The following is a 13,008-nucleotide window of genomic DNA, read 5'->3' as shown; positions in this document are numbered from 1 at the left end:
CCTCTATGAAGCTTGGGAAAGATACAAACAGTTGACCAAAAAGTGTCCTTCTGACATGCTTTCAGAATGGACCATCCTGGATATATTCTATGATGGTCTGTCTGAGTTATCAAAGATGTCATTGGATACTTCTGCATGTGGATCCAATGGATACTTCTGCAGGTGGATCCATTCACCTAAAGAAAATGCCTGCAAATAACCAGTTCATGTACACTTCTGAAAGGAATCCTGTGAACAATGGGACGCCTATGAAGAAGGGAGTTCTTAAAATTGATACTCTGAATGCCATATTGGCTCAGAACAAAATATTGACTCAGCAAGTCAATATGATTTCTCAGAGTCTGAATGGAATGCAAGCTGCATCCAACAGTACTCAAGAGGCATCTTCTGAGGAAGAAGCTTATGATCCTGAGAACCCTGCAATAGCAGAGTTAAAATACTTAGGTGAACCTTTTGGAAACACCTATAATCCAGCATGGAGAAATCATCCAAATCTCTCATGGAAGGATCAAAGGCCTCAACAAGGCTTTAATAATGGTGGAAGAAACAGGTTTAGCAATAGCAAGCCTTTTTCATCATCCACTCAGCAACAGACAGAGAATTCTGAGCAGAATCCATCTAGCTTGGCAAACTTAGTCTCTGATCTATTGAAGGCCACTGTAAGTTTCATGAATGAAATAAGGTCTTCCATTAGAAATTTAGAAGCACAAGTGGGCCAGCTGAGTAAAAGGATCACTGAAATCCCTCCTAGCACTCTCCCAAACAATACAGAAGAAAATCCAAAAGGAGAGTGCAAGGCCATTGACATAACCAAAATGGCCGAACCCAATGAGGGAGAGGAGGACGTGAATCCCAAGGAGGAAGACCTCCTGGGACGCCCAGTGATCAATAAGGAGTTTCTCTCTGAGGAACCAAAGGAATCTGAGACTCATCTAGAGACCATAGAGATTCCATTGAACCTCCTTATGCCATTCATGAGCTCTGATGAGTATTCCTCTTCTAAAAAAAATAAGGATGTTACTGAAGAGCAAACTGCCAAGTTTCTTGGTGCAATCATGAAGCTGAATGCCAAATTATTTGGTATTGAGACTTGGGAAGATGAACCTCCCTTGTTCACCAATGAACTAAGTGATCTGGATCAACTGACATTGCCTCAGAAGAGACAGGATCCTGGAAAGTTCATAATACCTTGTACCATAGGCACTATGATCTTTAAGGCTCTGTGTGACCTTGGTTCAGGAATAAACCTCATGCCCCTCTCTGTAATAGAGAAACTGGGAATCTATGGGGTGCAAGCTGCTAAAATCTCATTAGAGATGGCAGACAATTCAAGAAAACAAGCTTATGGACAAGTAGAGGACGTGTTAGTAAAGGTTGAAGGCCTTTACATCCCTGCTGATTTCATAGTCCTGGATACTGGAAAGGAAGAGGATGAATCCATCATCCTAGGAAGACCTTTCCTAGCCACAGCAAGAGCTGTGATTGATGTGGACAGAGGAGAATTGATCCTTCAATTAAATGAGGACAACCTTATGTTTACAACTCAAGGATCTTTGCATCCATGCAGAGGAAGCAGAAAAAGCTTTTCTCAAAGCAGAGTCAAACAAAGCCCCCACAGTCAAACTCTAAGTTTGGTGTTGGGAGGCCACAACTAAACTCTAAGTTTGGTGTTGAACCCCCATATCCAAACTCTAAGTTTGGTGTTGGAGAGTCTCAACAATGCTCTGAACATCTATGAGGCTCCATGAGAGCCCACTGTCAAGCTATTGACATTAAAGAAGCGCTTGTTGGGAGGCAACCCAATTTTTATTTATCTAACTATATTTTTCTTAGTTATATGTCTTTATAGGTTCATGATCATGTGGAGTCACAAAATAAATATAAAAATTGAAAACGGAATCAAAAACAGCAGAAGAAAAATCACACCCTGGAGGAAGCATCTGCCTGGCGTTCAACGCCAGAACAGAGCATGGTTCTGGCGCTGAACACCCAAAATGGGCAGTATCTGGGCGCTGAACGCCCAAAATGGGCATCATCTGGGCGCTGAACGCCAGAATTGCACCCTGGAGAGGAGCTGGCACTGAACGCCCAGAACAAGCATGGTTCTGGCGTTCAACGCCAGAAATGGGCAACAAATGGGCATTGAACGCCCAAAATGGGCACCAACCTGGCGCTGAACGCCCAGAGTTGTGTGCAAGGGCATTTTACATGCCTAATTTGGTGCAAGATTGTAATTCCTTGAACACCTCAGGATCTGTGGACCCCACAGGATCATCTCAGGATCTGTGAATCTCACAGGATCCCCCACCCACCTCACCCTCACTCTCTCCATTCATGGTCATCCCTTCTGTTTTCCATTCACCACTCACATCCATACACACATCCCTCTATCTCCTCCATATCTTATTCTTCTTCTTCTATTCTTTCTTCTTTTGCTCGAGGGCGAGCAACATTCTAAGTTTGGTGTGGTAAAAGCATAAGCTTTTTGTTTCGCCATTACCATTAATGGCACATAAGGCCAGAGAAACCTCAAGAAGAGGAAAGGGAAGACAATTGCTTCCACCTCTGAGCCATGGGAGATGGAAAGACTCATCTCACAAGCCCATCACTAAGAAAAGGATGGAGCAAACAAGAGAGCACATTCATGAATCTCAACAGGCACATGAAGAAGCTCATCATCAAGAAATCCCTGAGATACATCAAGGGATGCACTTGCCTCCACAGAATTTTTGGGGGCAAATCAACACCTCCCTAGGAGAATTGAGTTCCAATATGGGACAACTAAGGGTGGAACATCAAGAGCACTCCATCATCCTTCATGAAATAAGAGAAGATCAAAAAGCAATGAGGGAGGAGCAACAAAGACAAGGAAGAGACATAGAAGAGCTCAAGGACATCATTGGTTCCTCAAGAAGGAAATGCCACCATCACTAAGGTGGACTCATTCCTTGTTCCTACTTTCTCTGTTTTTTCATTTTCTATGTTAAGTGCTTATCCATGTTTGTGTCTTCATTACATGATCATTAGTAGTTAGTAACTATGTCTTAAAGTTGTGAATGTCCTATGAATCCATCACCTCTCTTAAATAAAAAATGTTTTAATTCAAAAGAACAAGAAGCACATGAGTTTCGAATTTATCCTTGAACTTAGTTTAATTATATTGATGTGGTGACAATGCTTCTTGTTTTCTGAATGAATGCTTGAACAGTGCATATGTCTTTTGAAGTTGTTGTTTAAGAATGTTAAATATGTTGGCTCTTGAAAGAATGATGACAAGGAGACAGGTTATTTGATAATCTGAAAAATCAAAAAAATGATTCTTGAAGCAAGAAAAAGCAGCAAAGAACAAAGCTTGCAGAAAAAAAATAGGCGAAAAAAAAATTTAGAAAGAAAAAGAAAAGTAAGCAGAAAAAGCCAAAGCTCTTAAAACCAAGAGGCAAGAGCAAAAATCCAATAACTCTTAAAACCAAAAGGCAAGGGCAAATAAAAAGGATCCCAAGGCTTTGAGCATCAGTGGATAAGAGGGCCTAAAGGAATAAAATCTTGGTCTAAGCGGCTAAACCGAGCTGTCCCTAACCATGTGCTTGTGGCGTGTAGGTGTCAAGTGAAAACTTGAGACTGAGCGGTTAAAGTCAAGGTCCAAAGCAAAAAAAAAAAAGAGAGTGTGCTTAAGAACCCTGGACACCTCTAATTGGGGACTTTAGCAAAGCTGAGTCACAATCTAAAAAGGTTCACCCAATTATGTGTCTGTGGCATTTATGTATCCGGTGGTAATACTGGAAAACAAAGTGCTTAGGGCCACGGCCAAGACTCATAAAATAGCTGTGTTCAAGAATCATCATACTGAACTAGGAGAATCAATAACACTATCTGAACTCTGAGTTCTTATAGATGCCAATCATTGTGAACCTCAATGGATAAAGTGAGATGCCAGAACTATTCAAGAGGCAAAAAGCTATAAGTCCCGCTCATTTGATTGGAGCTATATTTCATTGATAGTTTGGAATTTATAGTATATTCTCTTCTTTTTATCCTATTTGATTTTCAGTTGCTTGGGGACAAGCAACAATTTAAGTTTGGTGTTGTGATGAGCGGATAATTTATATGCTTTTTGGCATTGTTTTTAGTATGTTTTTAGTAGAATCTAGTTACTTTTAGGGATGTTTTCATTAGTTTTTATGTTAAATTCACATTTCTGGACTTTACTATGAGTTTGTGTGTTTTTCTGTGATTTCAGGTAATTTCTGGCTGAAATTGAGGGACTTGAGCAAAAATCAGATTCAGAGGTTGAAGAAGGACTGTTGATGCTATTGGATTCTGACCTCCCTGCACTCCAAGGGGATTTTCTGGAGCTACAGAACTTGAAATGGCGCGCTTCTAATTGCGTTCAAAAGTAGACATCCAGGGCTTTCCATCAATGTATAATAGTTTATACTTTGTCCAAGATTAGATGACGCAAACTGGCGTTCAATGCCAGTTCTCTGCCCAATTCTGGCGTCCAGCGCCAGAAACAAGTTGCAAAGTGGAGTTCAACGCCCAAACTGGCACCAAAACTGGCGTTCAACTCCAGGAATGACCTCTACACCTGTAACACTCAAGCTCAGCCCAAGCACACACCAAGTGGGCCCCGGAAGTGGATTTATGCATCAATCACTTACTTCTGTAAACCGTAGTAGCTAGTTTATTATAAATAGGACCTTTTACTATTGTATTAGACATCTTTGGATTATCTTTTGATCTATTGATCACGTTTTGAGGGCTGGCCTCTCGGCCATGCCTGGACCTTCACTTATGTATTTTCAACGGCAGAGCTTCTACACTCCATAGATTAAGGTGTGGAGCTCTGCTGTTCCTCAAAGATTAATGCAAAGTACTACTGTTTTCTATTCAATTCAACTTATTCCACTTCTAAGATATTCATTCGCACTTCAACCTGAATGTGGTCAATGTGACAATCATCATCATTCCCTATGAACGTGTGCCTGACAACCACTCCCGTTCTACCTCCGATTGAATGAATATCTCTTAGATTACTAATACAGGGGACCGAGTCCGAGATATTGGGATCTTCGTGGTATAAGCTAGATTGATGGCGGCATTCATGAGAATCCGGAAAGTCTAAACCTTGTCCGTGGTATTCCGAGTAGGATTCTGGGATTGAATGACTGTGACGAGCTTCAAACTCGCGAGTGCTGGGCGTAGTGACAGACGCAAAAGGATAGTAAATCCTATTCCAGTATGATCGAGAACCTCCAGATGATTAGCCATGCAGTGACAGTGCATCGGACCATTTTCACAAGGAGGAATAGGATGCAACCAACGACAAAGGTGATGCCTCCAGATGATTAGCCGTGCTGTGACAGAGCATTTGGATCATTTTCCCGAGAGAGATGGAAAGTAGCCATTGACACCGGTGACATCCTTACATAAAGCTAGCCATAGAAAGGAGTAAGATTGATTGGATGAAGACAGCAGGAAAGCGGAGGTTCAGAGGAACGAATGCATCTCCATACGCTTATCTAAAATTCTCACCAATGATTTACATAAGTATTTATATCCTTATTCTATTAGTTATTTTTGAAAACCCCATTACTATTTTATATCTGCCTGACTGAGATTTACAAGGTGACTATAGCTTGCTTCATACCAACAATCTCCGTGGGATTCGACCCTTACTCACGTAAGGTATTACTTGGACGACCCAGTGCACTTGCTGGTTAGTTGTGCGAAGTTGTGAACCATGGTATTAGCATCATGTTTTTAGCGCAATTACCAGGGAAAGAAAGAGCAATGAATTTTACATAATCAAGGTGTAATCACAATTTCCTCCACCAGTCAGTCGCTTAAGCTTCTCCTCCTCTAGGTGCATCCATTAGTAGGAACACCTCTAGCTCTTTTGGGAGCTTGTAGCCATGGTACTTCTTCACTCTATGTCCATTCACCTTGAAAGTTGCTTCACTTATAGGATCAAACAATTCCACCACCCCAAAGGGCTTTATCTCCTTCACCTTGAAGCGTCCTTCCCATCTAGAACGGAGATTGCCAGGCATGAATCTAAGCCTCGAGTTGTAGAGGAGAACCTCATCACCTTCTTGAAAATCCTTCTTCCGGATGTGATGGTCATGAAATGCTTTAGTCTTTTCCTTGTAGATCCGGGCATTCTCATATGCTTCATTCCTCAAACACTCGAGCTCCTCTAGCTGTAATTTCCTGGCCACACTCGCCTTGGTTAAATCCATGTTGCACTACTTTACTGCCCAATAGGCTTTATGCTCAATCTCCACCGGAAGGTGGCATGCCATACCATAGACGATCCGGAAGGGACTCATCCCCAACGGAGTCTTGTAGGCAGTCCTATACGCCCATAGTGCATGTCCTAACCGGAGGCTCCAGTCTTTCTTTTGTGGATTGGCCACCTTCTCCAATATTCTCTTAATCTCCCGGTTGGACACTTCCGCTTGTCCGTTAGTCTGTGGGTGATAAGCAGTGGCAACCTTATGCAACACCCCATAGCACTTTAGCAGTGCCTCTACTTTCCTGTTACAAAAGTGGGATCCTTGGTCGCTCAGGATTGCTCGTGGCAACCCATAACAACATACAATGTTATTCCTAATAAAAGAAATGATGGTGTTGGCGTCATCAAGGCGGGTAGGTATTGCTTCTACCCACTTTGACACGTAGTCAACCGCTAACAGAATATATAGATACCCACTTGAGTTAGGGAACGGTCCCATAAAGACACATCAAATATCTCACAGAACAACATAGATTGCTGAGGCATCTCATCCCTTTGGGATGTGTTTCCCGACTTCTGACACTGATGGCAAGACACATAGAACCAATTAGAATCCTTGAATAAGGTTGGCCACCAGAATCCACAATCCAACACCTTTTTAGCTGTCCACTGTGGGCCAAAGTGGCCACCACATTCGGATGAATGGCAAGCTTCAAGAATGGGTTGGATTTCAGATTCCGGGACACATCTTCGAATTACTTGGTCCACTCCCCTCCTCTACAAGTGAGGGTCATCCCAAATGTAGTATTTGGAATCACTCCTTTGTCTCTTTGGTGTTTAGAAAAGCTAGGAGGGAAGATTTTTGCAACCAAGTAGTTCGCCATTGGTGCAAACCAAGGAAAGCTACCCGACACAGCATGCAAACTATCCAATGGAAAAGAGTCACCGATCGGAAATTGGTCAAATTTTAAATTCTAAAGGCGGCTTAAATGATCCGTAACTAAGTTTTGAGACCCACTCCGGTCCCTAATCTCAATGTCGAATTCTCGCAAAAGCAAGATCCAACGTATGAGTATAGGTTTTGACTCATTCTTTGTTAATAAGTACTTCAAAGCTGCATGATCCGTGTATACCACTATCTTGGACCCTAGCAAATAAGATATGAATTTATCTATAGCATGAACAATAGCTAGGAGTTCCTTTTCTGTAATGGTATAGTTGGATTGTGCTCCATCCAATGTTTTAGAAGAGTAAGCAATGACATAAGGGAGTTTACCATCGCGCTGTGCAAGGGCGGCACCTACAGCATGGTTTGACGCGTCGCACATTATCTCAAATAGTAGCGTCCAGTTGGGGCCTCGCACAATCGGTGTTGTGGTAAGAACTCTCCTTAACTCTTCAAACGCACTCACATATGCACTGTCAAACTCGAAGTCCACATCTTTTTGGAGTAGGCGCGACAATGGCAAAGCAATCTTGTTGAAATCTTTAATAAAGCGTCTGTAGAATCCTGCATGTCCCAAAAATGAGTGGAACTCCCTCACAGATGAGGGGTGAGGTAAAGTGGTGATAACATCAACTTTGGCCGGGTCTACAGAAATGCCTTCACTAGATACTACATGTCCTAACACTATGCCTTGTCTCACCATAAAGTGGCATTTTTCAAAATTCAAGACAAGGTTAGTGTCAACATATCTAGCTAAGACCTTGGCCAAGTTCTCTAAGCAACAATCAAATGAAGTTCCATAAACACTGAAGTCATCCATAAAGACTTCCAAACAATTCTCCATCAAATCGGAAAAGACACTCGTCATACACCGCTGAAAAGTAGCAGGTGCATTACATAGTCCAAATGGCATCCTTTTGTAGGCAAAGGTGCCGAAAGGGCAAGTGAATGTGGTCTTTTCCTGATCCTCAGGGGCAATGTGAATCTGGAAGTAACCAGTAAATCCATCAAGAAAACAATAATGGGATTTACCCGCCAAACGGTCCAACATCTGATCGATAAAGGGCAAAGGGTAGTGGTCCTTCCTTGTAGCGGCATTTAATCTTCTATAATTGATGCACACTCGCCACACGTTTTGTATTCTCTTGGTGACCACTTCACCGTCGTCCCTTTTAACCACAGTGATGCCCGATTTCTTGGGAATAACCTGGACCGGGCTCACCTACTCACTGTCAGAAATTGGGTATATGATAGCCGCATCAAGTAGCCTAGTGACCTCTTTCTTTACCACATCGAGGATGGTTGGGTTGAGTCTCCTTTGCGGTTGCCTAACCGGCCAAGCTCCCTCTTGGAGAAAGATACGATGCATGCACTTGCGAGGGTCAATTCTCACAATATTGGCTAGGCTCCAACCAATTGCCTTCTTGTACTTTCTTAGAACATCTAGGAGCTTCCCTTCTTCTTCACTAGAAAGCTCACTAGCAATAATGACTGGAAACTTTTGGTTGTCCTCTAAGAAAGCATACTTCAAATGAGATGGAAGAGGCTTCAGTTCACTCTTTGCCTCAAGCTGAGGTTCCTTTTCATCAAGCTCATGGAGTTCATTCTCAACAACTTTCTCTTGTTCATCCTCTTGGTCATTTGTTCCTTCAACAATAGGGTAGCATAATTTGTTGTAGTCTTCTTTTCGCACTTTCGCTACCACTTCATCGATTACATCACATCGAAGAACGGAATGCTCTTCGGGAGGGTGCTTCATGGTTTCTTCCAATTTGAACTTGATAGTCTTGTCTCCAACCTCAAAAGAATATGTGCCGGTGAAGGCATCTAACTTGAATTTAGAGGTCTTAAGGAAGGGTCTACCAAGTAGAACGGAGGATGAGCTTCTATTTTCTATTAGAGGCATTTCAAGGATGTAAAAGTCAACTGGAAAGACCAAGTCTTTGATCGCCACAAGTACATCTTCTGCTATTCCCATCACAGTGATCACACTTTTATCGAGTAAGGCAAATTTTGCCGCCGACTTCTTTAATGGAGCTAAATTCAACCGCACAAAGATAGAAAGCGGCATGATGCTTACGCAAGCTCCTAGATCACACATACAGTCATGAAAAGTGCGCCCACCAATACAACAAGACACCAAACAAGGCCCAGGGTCACCCCATTTTTTTGGAATAGGCTCCATCAAGGAAGAAATCGAACTACCCAAGGATAATGTCTCCAACTCTCCTATCCTATCCTTGTGTGTACACAAATCTTTCAAAAATTTTGCATATTTCGGAATTTGTTAGATAGCATCAAGAAGTGGTATGGTTACCTCGACCTTCTTGAACACTTGAAGCATGTTCAAATCAAATTCCGGGGTCTTCTTTGCTTTCTTCACCATGGAAGGGAATGGGATAGGAATGGACTCATCCACTATAGCTTTCCTCTTCGGTTCCTTAAGGCTTACTCCTTCTTCCTCATGCCTTTTGTCTACCTCCTCTTCTTCATGTGGAGCTTCAACAACCACTTATTACTCATGAATGTCTTCCATGACCCTAGGAGGTATCTCCTCCAATGTAGCCCCAACCGTAGAGTGATAGCATTGAGACCGCCTTGGGGTTTGGAAGGGGTTGGGATGGAAGGTTAGAAGAGCTTGAGGGTTGGTTGGTGTTGTTGTTGGAGGAGGACATGGACATCTTTGAAAGCATGTCGGCGAGGTTGGACAATTGAGCGCCCAAGGCATCAAATTGAGCCTTGTTGCTCTCGTCCCGTTTCTCCATAGCAGCTCTAAGCTCATCAACTTGATTGGTGGAAGATGAAGAGGTTTGGTTGGATTGTTGTCTATGGTGTGGTGCTTGGTATTTGGTGTAGTTGCTTTAGGTTTGGTTGTGGTGATTTTGGTTGGCTTGGTGGTTATTGTTGCTATGGTGGTATTGGGATGAAGATTGGTTGTTATTGTGATGATAAGAAGAGTTGTTCCATCTTTGGTTTTGATTGCTCCTTTGTGCATTATCCCTCCACCCTTGGTTTTGATTACTACCATGAGAGTAGTTGTTTTGGCCTTGAGAAGGATAGGGCGGACGGTTGTTGTAATTTACATTGGCCATGACAAGGGCGTGCTCCTCTTGAATTTGATGGCATTGATCGGTGTAATGTGTGGTGCTAGTGCACAAACCACAAATTCCAGGAGGGCCTTCAAGTTGAGCAACTGAGGGTGGGGCTTGGATAGCTTGGATGGAGTAGTATTACTTTTGATCTTTTTGTATTTGCGTGAGGATAATGGTCATGTCCCCAAGCGCTTTGGTCAAGCTTGCTTCAGAAGGGGATGGTTCTACCACACCCTTGAGAGGATTACTTCTCACCCTTACATGTTGTGTAGCCTCGGCAACATTATTTATCAATTTCTAAGCTTCTCCCTCTGTCTTGTTTTTTGAAAGGGAACCACTACTAGAAGCGGCGAGCAATCTTCTATCTTCCACACAAAGACCTCCGGTGAAGTAACTAATGAGCAAGTGAGTGTTCAATCCATGGTGTGGACAAGATTCTAGTAACCTCTTGAACCGAGTCCAATACTCATATAAACTCTCTTGGTCCCTTTGCATTATACCCGAGATCTCCTTTCAGACGTAATCGGTCTTCTCCGGTGGGAAGAACTTATCTAGAAACTCTCTTCTCAAGAAATCCCAATTGATCACAATCTCATCCGGTAGCGAATAAAACCATGTTTTTGCTTGCCCTTTAAGGGAGAAGGGAAAGGCAGAAACCATAATAGCCAACTAATCAGCTCCATGCTTTTGAGCCGTAGAACAAGCAACTTGAAAGTCTCTTAGATGTCGGATGGGGTCTTGACCCAGCAACCCATGATACTTAGGAAGTAGATGTATCAAGCTACTTTTCAACTCAAAGTTTGGATCAAGGTTGGGATACCTTGCTTGCAAAGGTTGAAGTATGATATCCGGAGCTCCTTGCTCATGCAAAGTGATCCGTCGTGGCTCCGCCATGTATGGTTCACCTGTAGAATTCAAAGATGTAATAGTAGTGCCAATAGAAGAATAAGAAGTAGCGGACTCCAAGTCACTCTCGGTACCATCTAGTGATTCGGTATGTTCCTCAAGAGAGGTTGAAGTACTAGCCATATAGTCCAACCGCTGTCTAGCTTACCGAGTATGTAACAAAGTTCTTTCAATCTCAGGGTCAAACTTGGCTAAGCTAGAATTCGGTTGAGACCGAGTCATCAAACTTGGGAGTCATAGCACATATACAAAAGAAATCTAAACTATAGATAAATATTGAAAGAAAGTAAACTATCTACAATATTCACATATTCACATAACCAATATCAAGGCATATGTTGCAACCATTCCCCGACAACAGCGCCAAAAATTTGATGGCCACAGAATGCCGTCGGTAAGAAATTTCACCAGATTTTCGCGTTGCAAGTATAGCCCTCAACCAACAAAAAATCCGCGGATCAAATTTTGAAGGAATTGGTTGTAACAAGTTCAACCCCAATAAAAATAACCGAAGTATTCAAACCTCGGATCGTCTTACAAGGAATGGGCAAACATGTGCTTCCACATTGGTTAGAATTCCGGGGTTGCAAGTCATGAGCAAGAAATTAAACTAAGAATCCTAACAAGCAAGTAATCTTGAAGTGCAAGAAACTAATTCAAACAACTAAAGCAAGATGTGAGCAATTCCAAACTAATAAGATAACATCCAATATAATTCTACTCTAAGACTAACCAAATAACCATGACCAAGACAAAGCAATTAGGATTTTTGGGGTTTTCAAATATGAATAATAAAGCAACTCTTGGCTAGACATGGGAATTGGGGTCACTATCCTTGTCTAATAACCATATCTTGACAATTATGAGGAACCAAACTCATTAAGTCTACTTCTATACTTGAATTATGGTAAATGGTTTAGTCAACATTAACCCATAAGGTCTAACCTAGCTACTAATTGACTTAGTAGTAGGCTAGTGTCAATGGTTATCAAATTAACCACTAAGGGTTCCCAAATCATCAAATCCATTAGACCCAATGACTCAAGTTTACCCAATTCCCTTAGCCTAGGCCAAGAGTAAAGAGAACTACTAATAAACCACTATTTTATGGTTTATCTTGTGCTCAATTGAGTGGTTTTTATCAACTCTTTACCCACTTATTCATACTATTTGCATAGTTTTACATTTGCCTTCCTAATTATGTGCTTTGATTGAAAACATGCTTCTTTGGCCTTAAGTTCCCTATGTTTAATCCTCTCGTATTACCATTAGATGCCTTGATATGTGTGTTAAGTGATTTCAGAGATTACAGGGCAGGAATGGCTCAGAGGATGGAAAGGAAGCATGCAAAAGTAGAAGGAATACAAGAAGTTTGAGAAATTGCTAAGCTGTCCAGCCTGACCTCTTCGCACTCAAATGGCTATAACTTTAGCTACGGAGGTCCAAATGATGCAGTTTCAGTTGCGTTGAAAAGCTAACGTCTGGGGCTTCGATTTGATATATAATATGCTATAGTTACTCTGACGATAGGTGACGCGAATGCGCGCTCCACGCGGACGCGTCGCAGTGACGAAAAATCAGCGTGTACGAATTCGCAACCAGCGAATTCTGGGCTGTTTCTAACCCAGTTCTCGGCCCAGAAAACACAGATTAGAGGCTATAAAGTAGGGGAATGCATCCATTCATAATCATGCTTTTCATAATTTAGATGTAGTTTTTAGAGAGAGAGGTTCTCTCCTCTCTCTTAGGTTTTAGGATTAGGATTCCTCTTAAAGGATTTAGGATTCAACTCTTCATCAGGTTCAATATTTCTTTTACTTTATATTTAT

This window comes from Arachis hypogaea, chromosome 15, assembly GCF_003086295.3.
Source record: "Arachis hypogaea cultivar Tifrunner chromosome 15, arahy.Tifrunner.gnm2.J5K5, whole genome shotgun sequence".
Lineage (NCBI taxonomy): Eukaryota > Viridiplantae > Streptophyta > Magnoliopsida > Fabales > Fabaceae > Arachis > Arachis hypogaea.
The sequence above is the reverse complement of the archived record's forward strand: the minus strand, read 5'-3'. Positions refer to the sequence as shown.